This window comes from Tamandua tetradactyla, chromosome 5 (genome assembly GCF_023851605.1).
Source record: "Tamandua tetradactyla isolate mTamTet1 chromosome 5, mTamTet1.pri, whole genome shotgun sequence".
In the NCBI taxonomy this organism is placed as follows: Eukaryota; Metazoa; Chordata; class Mammalia; order Pilosa; family Myrmecophagidae; genus Tamandua; species Tamandua tetradactyla.
Genome location: NC_135331.1, coordinates 75,671,469 through 75,683,578, shown reverse-complemented (window position 1 = coordinate 75,683,578; position 12,110 = coordinate 75,671,469). Strand labels below are relative to the sequence as shown.

Genomic DNA, 12,110 nt, shown 5'->3' with positions numbered 1-12,110 from the left:
TGCATGGATGTTCAGTTAAAGTGAGCAGATATTCTCTCTTGTGGCTGTACTTTTATAATCTTCTCCTTTTCTTTGTATTTTCTGAATGTTCAATTACACATGTGAGTTACTTTTGTTATGAGGAGTAAGCTTTATAAGTGTATATTCTCTTAGTAATTTTCTTTTAAATTGATTGCTCATGGAAAGTGAATTATTTTTCCAGAAGATAAAAATTCAGGTCAATTGCACATTAAGGCTTGCAAAATCGAAAGTATAATTTTACATCAGTAGGCGCTATGACCATATAGCTAGGATAATTGTGATTTAAAATATTCCTTCACATTGTTTCCATGAGAACAGTTGTATCTTTCTGCTTATGTTTCCTCCTTTTCTGCTTATTAAAAATATGAACATGTTTATAGAGCAAGTCTCATCCATCAGCAGATTATGCAAACCCTTTAGTGGCTCTTAGTTTCTTTGAATTTTATCCTCACCCCCAACGCCATCCTAAAACTGCTAAGATACACAAAATTCCCACTTTTCTCTTTTATTTTGCTTGGGGCTTTGAAAGTCCTCCTTTCAAAAGGCAGGCATGACTCAAGAGGTTAGCAAACCTAGCAGTTTCAAGTGTAAGCCCCTTACTGGGACTGTTTTTCATCAAATCCCTTTCCCTAGAGGACACAGAGATTAGGGGACACAAGGTGTCAGGTTTGAAGCCAAAACCAGAGGGAAGAAAAGATCTCTATCTGGAGGGCTGCTCAGGAGGCATGGATAACCACAGAGGAGAAAGGTTGCTAGAGGAAAATGAGAAGGGCCTTCCTACAATGCATGTCCACAGCAGTCCTAGTCCATACTGAGGAAACACACACCCTGTTCCAATGCAAACCATTTCAGTGTAGCATTTTGTTGACAAATCTCTGTGCATGTCCTCCAAGAAGGGATGCCATAATTGTGTTTCGTTCATCTCATCCCATGGATCTTAGAGAACAGGTAGAGTGGCAAGGTCTGTCCACGAAGCAGTCTGATCAAAGCAAACCTTGTCCTGTGGGACATCTGCACTCTTTTCTGTAGCAGAGGTTTTAAGCAATTCTGATGGGAAGATAAATGAAACCAAGACCCTGCTTTACAGAGAGGTCACAGGTGAAGGAGATGGGGGAGGATTATTGGATATGGTAAAATAGAAGGAAACAAAATGGACCGGAGGTGACACTTATGGAAAATATAAGGGGCAAGTTTTTTCATATATCACCTCATTTAATCCTCATCATGGACTCCTATGAGAACTGATTGAGATATGAAAAGATGCACAACTTCCCTAAGTTCACTCAGCTAAGGAATAGAAAAACTAGAAATCCATTTAGGTTTGGCTAATTCCAAAACCCATGCTCTTTCTATAAAAACCCACCACCCCAAGAAACAATTCTTCTGACTCTGCATCATTCACTCTATTCCATAAAACCAAGTTTCAAAATTCCCCAAAGTAGTGTTTCCCTTGATTCAAGAACTCACATAAGAAAATCCTGGGTATCAGGTTAAAATGCAGATTCCCAGTTTCCTGCCCATGTACTCAGTAGGTCTAGGTGGGGCCTAGGAATTCTTTTTCTAGGCATTTCACAGGCATTTCTGGTGCAGGGTCTCTACACATGCATCCCTAGAAGAACACCATTCACACCTCCACAGCAGGCTCCTTGTCACTCCGGAAGAAGCTGTCTTTTCCCACCGACGTGCACTGGTAACACTGCTCCCCCCTCCTGGTTTGCAGTCCACATTTCATGCCTGGATGCAGGACTAGCTGTGACCTGGGGGAAGTGAAGTGAGAAGAATGGAGGTTGGGTCTTAGACCTCACCATTAACTTGTGATGCTAGGTAAGGAAGTAACAACAGTTCTGAACTTTCGTTTGCTTTTCTGTAAAGTGGGGAAAATAACTCCTGCCTCGACCACCTCACAGGAGGATTATGGAGACAAAGGAGAGGATTTAGCTAACATTGACTCATAGACTGTTAAAGATTTTCAGTATAGTTAGTAATTGCATGGAGGAGTAGAGAATGTGGAAACAGAAAGAACTCTGGACTTGAAGTCATCTGTGAGCAAGAATTTGGGCTGTGCTCTCCACTAGCCATGCAATTTTGCACATATCGCCACCTGGAACCTAAGTTGTCTCTGGTATAAACAGGGAAATAAAAGGAATGCCCAATAGCAAGAATGGAAGTTACCCAAATGCCCATCAATAGGGAACCAGCTAAATGAAGATGCTGTGTCCATGCTGTCAGAGAAGCACCTTTCCTCTACTTCTGGTTTCCATGGAAAGAGATATTTTAAAGCATCCTGATGGCTTCTCTCTTGCCCTTTATTCACTCTACCCTGAAAACATGGGATAATGTGGCTGGTAAGCTGGAAAGGATAACAGGGCATCTTCACTCAGTTTCACCTTTTGGAAACTGCTCCAGGCTACACCAGCAGGTTCTACATAAATGGGTTCAGTGTTAACAAGCTTGCTGGGCCAACTGCACAACCCCCCAACCTCTAGTCTGGCTCCTATCCACAAAGAAATTAATATTGTGGCTTCCATATGCCCCCCTTTTGCTGTCATTATCAGAACCTGAGGGCAAAGGAAGACGGCTGCTATTTACTACATCCTCTCAAAACCCCAATACATACATTGAAAAAAATGTAGCCATTAATAAGAAAAACGAAAAGCAGTGAAGCCATATTTACTTACTGTCCTAAAAAGAATCTAAGGATATGCTGTTAAGTGAAAACCATCAAGTCCAGAACAGGGTGTTTAGTGAGCTCCCATAAATGTACAGATAAAGGATGCATGCACAGATAGGTGTAGATACATTTAAATAGAAAATTACTGAAAAATATGCTATAAATCATTTACTCTGTTGGCTTTGGGGGATGGAAATTGAGAGTCTGAGATGAAATAAAGGGTCACATTTCATTGTACATTCTCTAATACACATTTACTTTTTAGTTATTCTTGTTTTATTTTTAAATTAAATTCATATATTTATATGTAATAAATACACCTCCCCCACACACCCATTATTGTGTTGAGGAGTAAATAATGTTGCTTAGATTAATAAAGCCTGCATGGTAGAGTAGAGAAATTTAGCTTCCTTTCTTCATTCTTCTGCCAGGAAGTCAGCTTTCTGTGGGCTTGTTGAAGATACCTTCTTATACCACTCCAGTCTGACTTCTCTAACTTTTAGCTGCATCCTCAGCCATAAGAAACTTAGCTACAGGATAGCAGGGACAACACAGCCACAGCAGTCCAGTATCCAGCCCTGTCCCTTTAATATAGAAGAAGCCAATGCATGCTTATGGCAGTACCAGCATGAGAGGCTCAGAGCCTGAGCTGATCATCTACTCTGATTGCTTATGGGGTTAGAGTTGGGACAAAAAAAGCCTCTGCATGACTCAGCTGAGCAGGAGGCACAGCAGACCTCATGAATTCAGCACGTGACATGACATTCAAAATCACTGTATGTGAACTCCTCTCAACTGCACCTCCTCCTAACCAGAAGATTTCAAATGGAAACATATGGCTGACACAAAGTGGTTCTGGCTTCTTTTTTTTTCTCTTTTTGTGTTTGGTGATGATTAATTAATCTGAGTTTTAGAAAATATAAAAATAAAAAATGACCAAAGCAGGATATGAGCTCTAGGCTCCTTTGAAGTCTTTTATCTCAAGTGTGATAGTTAGGTTCACAGGTCAACTTGGTCAGGTGAAGGTGCCTGGTTCTAGTGCTGTGGACATGAACCCATGGCATGTGAACCTCATCTATTGCTGATTACATTTGCAGTCGGGTAAGAGGCATGCCTGATGCAATGAATGATGTTTGAGTTAATTGGCTGGTGCTCAAATGAGGGAGTTCAATGTAGCGCAGCCCAAGCAGCTCAGCATACCTCATCTCAGCACTCGCAGCTCAGCCCAGGCCTCTGGAGATACAGAAAGGAATCACCCCAGGGAAAGTTGTTGGAACCCAGAGGCCTGGAGAGAAGGCCAGCTGAGATTGCCCTGTGCATTCCCATGTAAGAAAGAACCTCAGTTGAAAGTTGAAAGAAAGCCTTTTCTCTGAAGAACTATTCACTAACTAGATAAATCTCCTTTTATTGAAAGCCAATCCATCTCTGGTATGGTGCATTCTAGCAGCCAGCAAACTAAAACATCATGCATGGTTACAAAATTATGTATGAGTGTGGTAGGCTGAGCTGCTTGACTACGATGTATTTTGGATAGCAGAGGACTAGAAAGTCACATAGAATTGGTTCAAGCCTGAATCCACTGGCCACCTGTGTAGTCATCTTCTCAAAGCCTTGGTTTCCACTTCTTAGAAATGAGTATAGTCTTCACCTTGAAAAAATAAATGAAATAATATCTGTAGAGTACCAGGTAGATGCCCTGTATGTGATAATAATTATTAAACAGAAATTAATTTATAAAGAATGATAGAATTGACCATGATTATAATTATCTGTTCACTTATTCATCTTCTCTGAATAGTTTGTGATCTTCTAGAGGGCAGGAATCTTCCTTTGTTCTATAACCTCAGCACTGAGCACTGTCTTGTTTATAGCTTGCTCTTCAATAAACATGTAGTGAATAGATGAAAGAGAAAACTAGAAATAACTTCAAACCATGCAAACCAATGTCATTTCCAACCACACCCAACATGAACACGTGTATCAGTGCAGAAGGTCCTTTGACGCTTGCTTTCACACCCCAATTATATGTATGTTAGACCACTTGACAGAACCCCAGAGAGTCAACAATGACTTATTTATTTATCTTTAGTCTTTCTTTGGGGGCTTCAGTTTGGATTATTTCTTTACGCTGTCTTCAATTCACTGATCTTTTTCTTTTTTGATATCCAATGTGCTCTTAAACCCATCCAGTTATTATTTCAGATTTGGCATTTTATTTTAGAGTTGTCACTTAATTCTTTTTCTATAGCTTTCATTTATTTGCTGGGATACCCCGTCTATTCACTTATGATACCTATCATTACTTTTAAATCCTTAGACAAATTGTAAATGGTTATTTAAAATTGTTGTTAGCTAACACCAATCTCTATACTATCTCTGCATCTGTTTCTATCAACTACCTTTTCCTGATTATGGGTCACACTCTCCTGCTCCTTCATGTGTTTACAGATTTTGTTGAGATGCTGAATGTTATTGTCTTCCTTTAAAAAGTTTAAAGTGTTGCTCTGATAGCCAATCAATTTACTGGTGGATTATCTTGATCCTGTTGAGGCGTATTTTTAGATTTTTATTATATTTATTATAGAGTAGTCATTATTACTCCTAAGCCACGAGTTTTCTAGAGACTCAGCTGAATTTACAAATTCCACTCTAGCTAGTGGAATTCCAAATTCTCCTGGTACAATGTCATCTCTAGAATTGCACTGTTCAGCTCACACTCAAAACCATTCTACACCAGACCTCAGGGAGCCTGGCTTTATATGTAGACATCTTAATATTTAGTCAAAGACTCAAAGGACTGCAATGCAGATTCCTAGAGCACTTTTTTTCCATATTACTCCTGCATCTTGTCTACTCAGTGTGACAAATTCTAGCTGACTCAACAGTCCAAACTCTGGTTTCTGTTTCTACAAGACTTCTTCTCTCTCTTTTGGCTTCACTTTCTGGAACTTTAGCTTTGAAAGCATCCCCAGGGGAAAATCTTGTGTGAATACTGAGCTCACCTCATATATACCCTTCCTGTCAATATCACAGTCGTGCACTATCTATTGTCCAATGCCTGAAACATTTGTTTCTTATGGTTTTTCAAGTTTGGTAATCCTTGGAGGATGAGTCTGATACAGACTGGTCCACCATATACAGAATTGGAAGCTAGATCTAAACTATATAGTTATAATGTAAAGTAAAAAATAAGGGCTTATTGCAAAGAGAGGCCAATAATAAAAATATTTACCATTATTAAGTTTAAGAATGACAAAATCCTATGAAGCAGTATCATTTCAAAGTTGAGGAAACTGAGATTCAGAGAAGTCAAATGAGATAAGTTAGTAAAAGCCAGGATTTCATCAAAGAACACTTTCCCTTCACAGTCCACATTTTTTCTATTTACTGCAATGTTTACATTAATCAAAGCAGGCTTCTTAGAGGAATTGTTATTTGAACTGGGCTTCAAAAGTTTGATGGGTTTTGGCAGGTGAACAGGTAAGAAGAATCACATTCTTGGAAGGGAACAGAATATAGTGGGAAATGGATGAGAGCCAGAATAGAGAGGTTTTCTGTGACATATAATTAGAGACCAAGTTGAACAGCTTATTTGAGTTTATAGAAGTTTATAGAAGATGATGCAAACACAGGCAAAATAAATAAATAGATAAAAGCACTACCTTGCCAAGGCTCTTAATAGATGGTAGTGCATCATAATATCTTAACCACCAATTTTTTCCTCAGATTTCCTTGTAACCTCATAATTATAAACACTCATATTATAGAACCTTCCTTTCGTGTGTTCCTAGTTCAATGAATTCTGAAGTCTCTATCCATTGTATTTAAACAGATAATTAAAAAATTGAAAAGAGAAAGCAAATAGGAAAATGTGAATTTTGCCTTTTTGTTTTTCTCTATTCGTGTCTGGTTGGTTTAGATGTAAAGAATGTCTCCAAGTCTACTCAAATATCAAAACGTTGCTAAAATTCTTTTTCCGAGATCACAGGAGATATCTTGCCTTTCCTCATTTGGTAAAAATGTTATCTACAAAGTCTTCCTTTCAGCATATGACCTCCTCGTCCATAAGGAGCACAATCTATTTAGAACTATTATTTGAACAACCTCTCTGCAGGAGACAGGGTCACAAACCTGCCTTCCCCAGCCTAACTTTTGAAGAGAATTCCCATTCTTCAGCTGTAAAGAATTGCTTTCATTTTTTTTTAACATTTGTCCACCTATTATTTATTTATTTTTAATCCTTATTTTTTACTCATCCGTCCATACCATAGATAAAAGGAGCATCAGGCACAAGGTTTTCACAATCACACAGTCACATTGCAAAAGCTTTATCATTATATAATCATCTTCAAGAAACACGACTACAAGAATACAGCTCCACGGTTTCAGGCACTTCCCTCTAGCCTCTCTAATACAACTTAAACTAAAAAGGGGATATCTATATAATGCGTAAGAATAACCTCCAGGATAACTTCTTGACTCTGTTTGAAATCTCTCAGTCTCTGACACTTTATTTTCTTTCATTTATCTCTTCCCCCTTTCAGTTGAGAAGGTTTTCTCAATCCCTTGATGCTGAGTCCCAGCTCATTCTAGGATTTCTGTCCCACATTGCCAGGGAGTTTACACCCCTGGGAGTCATGTCCCATGTAGAAAGGGGGAGGGCGATGAGTTTGCTTGCTGTGTTGCTTGAGAGAGAGGCCACATCTGAGCAACAAAAGAGGTTCTCTGGGGGTGACTCTTGGGCCTAATTTTAAGTAGGTTTAGCCTATCCTTTGTGGGGATAAGTTTCATATGAACTAACCCCAAGATTGAGGGTTCAGCTTATTCATTTGGTTGTCCCCTCCGCTTTCAAGAATATCAGGAATTCTCCAAATGGTAAAGTTGAATTTTCCCCCTTTATCACTAAAGAATTGCTTTCTTTACATGCAAACTAATTTTAAAGATAACTGTTGATTTTAAAATTTGGAAATTTCTTGTAAATTTTTCCAAAATAGCTTCGATTTCTATGTTATATTTAGCATTGGTTGCTTTAGCATCATAATATTCTGTTTAATTTTTAAAATAATACCAATATCAGTTAACACACACTGATCTACGTACAAGGAACTGTGACCTCTACGAGAATTATCTCATTGCATCCTCATAACAACCCTTCAAGGTAGTAGGCTCCTATTGTTATCACCCCCATTTTACAAATTAAAAAACTGAAGTTTGGAAAACTACTTATCCAAGAACATCCAGTAAGTTACTGAATTGAGTTGAGCTATGACATATGTGAAGGAGACAAATTCCAATCTCGAAGCCCGTGTAAAGGGAGCAAAAATAATCTCTGAGAGGACTTCACATATGAAAAAAAGAGCTTTAGGGTGATGTGACAGTGGCTCAGTGGTACAGTTCTTACCTGTCTTGCTGGAGACCTGGGTTCAATTCCCGGTGCCTGCCCATGCAAAAAAAAAAAAAAAGAGCTTTAGAATCAGACTTCCACAAGTTCAAATTACAGCTGTGCCATTGCCTAGTGAGGGGACCTTGGGAAAAGGACATATTCTTTTCAGACTATTTCCTTTTACTCTACAATACAGTGAAGGTTATACATCTTGGCAAGTCTTGAGGATTAAATAAGATGGTATGTGTAAAGCATCTGGAACATAGAGGAGTTAATAATAATAACCATGCTATTATTTTTCTGATGGACTCTCCATGTTGAGTCAAATGTAAGATTCAGATTTTTCCTGAAAGGCAGTTCTGCAACTTATTGACTTTCTGGGCCTTGGTTTCGTCTTGTGGAAATATGGGGAGCTGCCTACCACTAGTATTGGAAGAATTAAGTGAGTTTTGTAACAGTCCCTGACACATCCTATGTGATCTCCATGTTATCTGTTATGATCACTGTGATGACGGCTAGATACACTGGTATAGTTGACTTATTCAAAAGTCAATATGCATGAGGCCCCAAGTGTTCTCACAGAAAGGTGAGCAAACTGGGGCCTGTGAGAACCCTGACTCAGAAGAAATGCATAATCTTTGACAGGAACTATTACTTGGATTTGTTTCCTGGCCCTTTCCCATCAAGTTCTGGGCGGCATCTTAAGTGGGACGGTAAAGTCCTATGGAAAAGCTGTTCCACAGCAAGGCCACTGCAGGCCTCTGCTACAGAGAGGATGCCAATAGGGAAACATTCATTATTCTCTGTGCACTTTGTCATTGAATATCAAAGGCATGGTACTTGCTCAGTGCATCAGTAATGAATCCTATAGAACAGTGGAGGCACCAACAGTACTCGGGAGACAAGGACAATGGACAAGACTATGGTCCGTAGAGAATCATCAATATAGACAGTGGCAGCAAGATACAGCAAGGGCAGACTTGTTGGTGAGTACATCTAGGGACTCCAGAAAATAATAAGGGAGAATTTTCGGAGAACTCTATTATATGGGTGGAGGCAATGAGCCAGAGTAATTTGAATAATGACTAATAAGATGACCTCATTTATAACCACAGCCTGGTGAGGCCTGGAGAAATTCAGGTTACATTATAATAAAAAACAGGTAATTATTATTATTGTGATGTAATCTCATATGAAGTACAGATTTGGCTTGTAGTTGCTTGCTTGACACTCAACATTGCATCAATTTTCTAGAGGCACAGACCCAATGTTCTAGTGGTTTAAGTTTTGACTTTCTGTTGACATTGCTTAGAGTATCAACATGAGTAAGCTTCTAAGAAATTATGTGTTTCTTAAGAACATCTCCCTTTAAAAAATGCTGACATGTTTTTCCATATGCCTAATTAAAGTTTGCATAAATCTGCATGTTTGTTCTTTCCCTTGTATTCTGTGAGAAAGGAGTTGTTTTTTTACAATTGACCTAATTAATATAGGAACAATTAGAAATAGGAGATCCTGAATTGGTGAAATTTTCATTATTAATTAAAGCCTAAGAGTCATTCCTCTTAAAATTGTCAAAGAGGCTTCCATCTCAAGTACAAGTTTTTTTTTAATTATATTGTTTAATTTTTGTGTTTTGTAAGAAATCCACAAAGTTGAAGTCATGTAGTTTTAGTCCTCATAAATATCCTAGGGACAAGGTGTTAGTTCTAAGTGAATCGACAAATTCAGTACTGCTGAAGTTGAATTTTTTGCTTTAGTCAACTTCTCTGGAAAATATATCTCTTCCTCCAAGAAAAACTCTCCCAAAAGGTAAATAATCTGTGGACTGATAGTGAGGTTGCTCCAGGAAATGAAGCGTTTGTTCTCAGGAGAAGATAACAAAATATGGTATGTCTTTTAGAATTTGACCTCAAAAAGTAATGTTTATTTGGCAAACTGTCTAGAGAGATAAGCTGCTTCATATTGGAAAAATAGGGTCTATTTATTTTGAAACTGATTTCATCTAATTCTCCTTCTAAACTTTGGTGAGATTGCTATCAGTTCCTTAGCTGGCCAAAAACTAACTTCCCCAAAGTTTTCTTATGTGCCAATTAACGTTTCCAATATTTACATGTGGAAAATATGGCAACAACAGTATCTAACCAAAGGATAAAACTGGTAATTACACTTGCTAAATCTTGAGAGACATAAACCCTTGAAGAAAGATACATTTTTCAACATATCAACAAATATCTCTAAGCAGAGTCAATATAACTATTACTTAACAATAACTTTCTATCAAATACTTGCTTTACACTACACTTTACTCTTTGCACGGATTGTATTATTTCATCTTAACTGTATGATGGAAGGCACTATAATTATCCCCATTTTGCAGAGAAGAAAACTGAGGCTTGAAAAATTTAAGTAACTTAACTGAAGACATGTAATCAAGTTTTAGAGCCAGGAGCCTAACCTTGCAAGGAACTTGCTTTCACAAGCTTATCCTCCATGTTATGTATAAGACATTGTGAGAGGAACTAAGAGGGAGATAGAAGATCTCTAAGCTACAGTTCCTGACTCAAGTGGCTTATATTCTTATATATAATAGAAGGAGACAACACTACAGGGGAGTATTCTCCTAGGTGCACTGAGATTGTTCTAAGGTTCCACTGACTCTAGCATTCCCCTCATTCCAAGGCCAGGGACCTGGTCATTCACAGCAGAAAAGGATGAAGTATTGAGATGTTCAACTGCCTTCTCTTCAAAATAAGCCACAGTGAACACTTAAATTTCCCTTGGCATTAGTACAATTTTACATACCTAGAAACTTTACCTGCCGCTAAATCTCGAGATTTGGGAAGATACCTCGGGAATTTAGAAGAAAGAGGTGGAAACCCTTGCCACTGAAGAGGTCTACTGACACAGGGAGTTAGTTTAATGCTAAGAGGTAACCAAATGGGGCTATCCAGATTCAAAATTCCTGTGGTTCTTGTACATATCAAAATGGCTCCATTGCCTGCATAGAGAAAAGTTAGCTATTGATATGTCTGTTTTCTACCTTAACACCAGTGAGACCTCCACTTTGATAAAAGCTTTTAAATAAAGCAGAAAACCAGTCTGTCCCACAGGACTTCCTATTTGTATGCTATTTTCTTCATGGTGGATAATACATTAATTCTCTAGCTTCTGAAGGAAAAACTTCTCAGTATATTTTGACTACCTTTGTGTAGAAATGACCTGAATTGAAATGGCCTTGTCTATTACTGATTTTTCCCTCTAAAATCACAGTTGCACAATAGTGTGCAAATTTTCATTGCTCTTCCACATGAAATTAAAATTACCTAGCTATTAAAGAAAGAACCACAATTTGCAATTTTGGAAAAGAAGTCATGGACGTCAAAGCATGATTACTAGATCTCATTAAAATACAGGATTATTAACCCAGGAGCTGAAGTTTCTAGTAATAGTGGAACTCTTATAGGATTAATTATAAGAGTCATAAATATTAAGAATGAAAGTAACACTCTTCATTTAAAGGGAAAGAGTGTCCTTACATCTTTACCAAACTTCATGTGAAAAAAGAAGGCAACGATGGTGGCATCAGAATGTTAAAAAGCTAAGCACAAGCCCTACATTTGGACTCAATATAGGATATTATAATAAAATGCCCAAAAAATGTTCTAGGTTTAAGAACATTAATGGATAAAATATATTGATCAGTCAGAAAGTTATCTAGCAACACCTAAGTTATCTTTTTCTTAAACTGCTCTGAAAAGAAAAGCAGGTAGAAAATAGTTTATTCAGTATCATAAGGATGATGTATGTGAAGAGAAAAATAACTGGAACAAAATATTCTTAAATAGTAATAGCAGGAATCTCTGAGTTTAGATTTATGGGTAATATTTCCAACATTTTAATAACCTTCAGTTAAATTCTCAGGTTTCTACAATGAGCATGTATTTCTTGAAGCCCACCTATTAATTTTTTTTCAAAAATTGCAGTTTTCATTTCTAAGCGGTTTAGTTCTATTTCATAGCTGTCTATTCTTGT

At 37.8% G+C, this 12,110-nt stretch overlaps 1 long non-coding RNA gene across 1 annotated transcript in view; it reads right to left on the bottom strand.

The window, feature by feature from the left end:
- Positions 1-1,722: 1,722 nt before the first annotated feature.
- LOC143682527 (uncharacterized) overlaps positions 1,723-12,110 on the bottom strand; it is a 108,362-nt gene continuing 97,974 nt past the window's right edge. The window contains exons 2-3 of the long non-coding RNA XR_013175174.1: positions 8,094-8,129; positions 1,723-1,778 (exon numbers count right to left, since the gene is read on the bottom strand). This is a non-coding gene — a long non-coding RNA (uncharacterized LOC143682527). The remainder of the gene's footprint in view (positions 1,779-8,093; positions 8,130-12,110) is intronic.